The sequence below is a fragment of the Metopolophium dirhodum genome, chromosome 8 (assembly GCF_019925205.1).
Source record: "Metopolophium dirhodum isolate CAU chromosome 8, ASM1992520v1, whole genome shotgun sequence".
NCBI lineage: Eukaryota > Metazoa > Arthropoda > Insecta > Hemiptera > Aphididae > Metopolophium > Metopolophium dirhodum.
This window is the reverse complement of record NC_083567.1, coordinates 18,741,474-18,743,240: the sequence shown is the minus strand read 5'-3', so window position 1 is coordinate 18,743,240 and position 1,767 is coordinate 18,741,474. Positions and strand designations below refer to the sequence as shown.

The following is a 1,767-nucleotide window of genomic DNA, read 5'->3' as shown; positions in this document are numbered from 1 at the left end:
GTTAATAAACACAATTCATGTTTACTATAATGTCATTTATTTTCTATAGATATTATAATTACTGCATTCGCAATGATAATTATAATATTTTAAATTTACTAATTATTACCTCAAGGCATATTTAGTGAAAATTTTAATTATATTTTGATGCCTTTAATTTTTAATAATTGATGCCATCCCACGAAATCATTAAATCCAATATATTTTACTAAAACTAATTTTAGTTGTATTACAAGAGGGAATCCATATAACAATGTCACACGAGGTAAAGTTTTAAAATATTAAATCATTTTTAAATTTAATTTGTATGTATAAACTGCTGTGAACACTAATTTAACTGAATTTAACGTTGCATGCATGCACGCATTTAAATAATTAATGTTCTATAAATTTAAAATAATGGACTTTTGACTATGAATTAAAGGGAATAATAATTATAAGTTCAAAAATCAAATTGATAACTAATGCAAAAGAACATAACAATGTAATTTGTAATGAATGATTTATCAACATTTTTATAGTTATTCGTGCGGGTAATTCGGTTATTAATATCTAAATCTAAATTTTTTTTTTGCTATTATTATTGTGATATATACAAATTGGTTAGTTCATTTTTTTTTTATTAAGTATGCTGTATACTATACAGTGTATAGGAATGTTTTATACTTTTAGTCACAGTTTTAATTTATATATGAATATAATATATGTATAGGCACCTACAGTAAAAAAAAATCATTAATGTATAATGCTTGGATTTACGCTTGACGACTTGGGTGAATTTAATAAGACATATTATCGTCTGCATATACCTAGCTGATTATGTTTAGCAAGGAAAAACTATGGCTGATTATTGTATAGGAAAATACAACGCACTAATAATATTAATATTGTCTTAACCGAATGGTGTGTGTGTGTGTGAGGGGGGGGGTATAATATTATTTTGGATCCTTAAAGCGCACAGAACATCGACGAGCATAAAGATGTCAAAAAATTGTATAATTGGTCGTAGGTACACATACCTTTGTTCGTGTGTGTTCTCCTTCTCATTATTTACGAGCCGCCAAAGCAGAAGTGTGACAGAAAAAACAATGAAAAAAAATTCGTAATAAACATTTGACTAACGAGCGCGTGTCATTATTGGTCGACACTTGTACCGTCATCAAGCCCAAATACGTCTGACGAATTAATAACGTGTAATCAAGTATAGACGTTTAACGTACACCTAAACAAATATCATACGAGCCGACAGAAATCATATGGACGAATGTTGTAGGTATATTGTGCAAATGGTCGCGATGTCTACTATAGTACTATGTAAAACGGAACCTACAAAAGTATTATATTATCTGTTCGTTCGCACATTTTAATAATATATTTTCGTACGGTTGTTTTGCTCTATTCTATACTGCAGGTAAATACATAACGACAATAATATTATTACGTATTATAATTATTTTCACTGCACGCCGTTTGTATAATAATTGTAAGACACTATCGTGGAGAAATTCTATTAATTAGAACAATAATAATTATTATAATATCATACTATTATAGAATAATGTGAATATTTATCGTGTAATAAGTGTCAACAACGCATATTTTATCTATTATTTAAAAAAAAAAATGTTTGTTACCATTATACATTAATCATTATTATAGCGTATCGGCCAATGTTTTTTTCGTTTAAAAATCTTTACTTTTAAAAAACGTTTTATAAAAACTTTTATTGATTTAAGGTTAAACTTAGGACGGAACGAAAAAATAAAA

The 1,767-nt window shown here is 27.1% G+C and overlaps 1 protein-coding gene across 1 annotated transcript in view; it reads left to right on the top strand.

The window, feature by feature from the left end:
• The first annotated feature begins 1,280 nt into the window (after positions 1–1,280).
• Positions 1,281–1,767, top strand: part of LOC132950934 (neuroendocrine convertase 1-like) — a 45,422-nt gene continuing 44,935 nt past the window's right edge. Inside the window, exon 1 of the mRNA XM_061022565.1 lies at positions 1,281–1,411. The gene's annotated coding sequence lies outside the window, so the exon portion shown is untranslated. The remainder of the gene's footprint in view (positions 1,412–1,767) is intronic.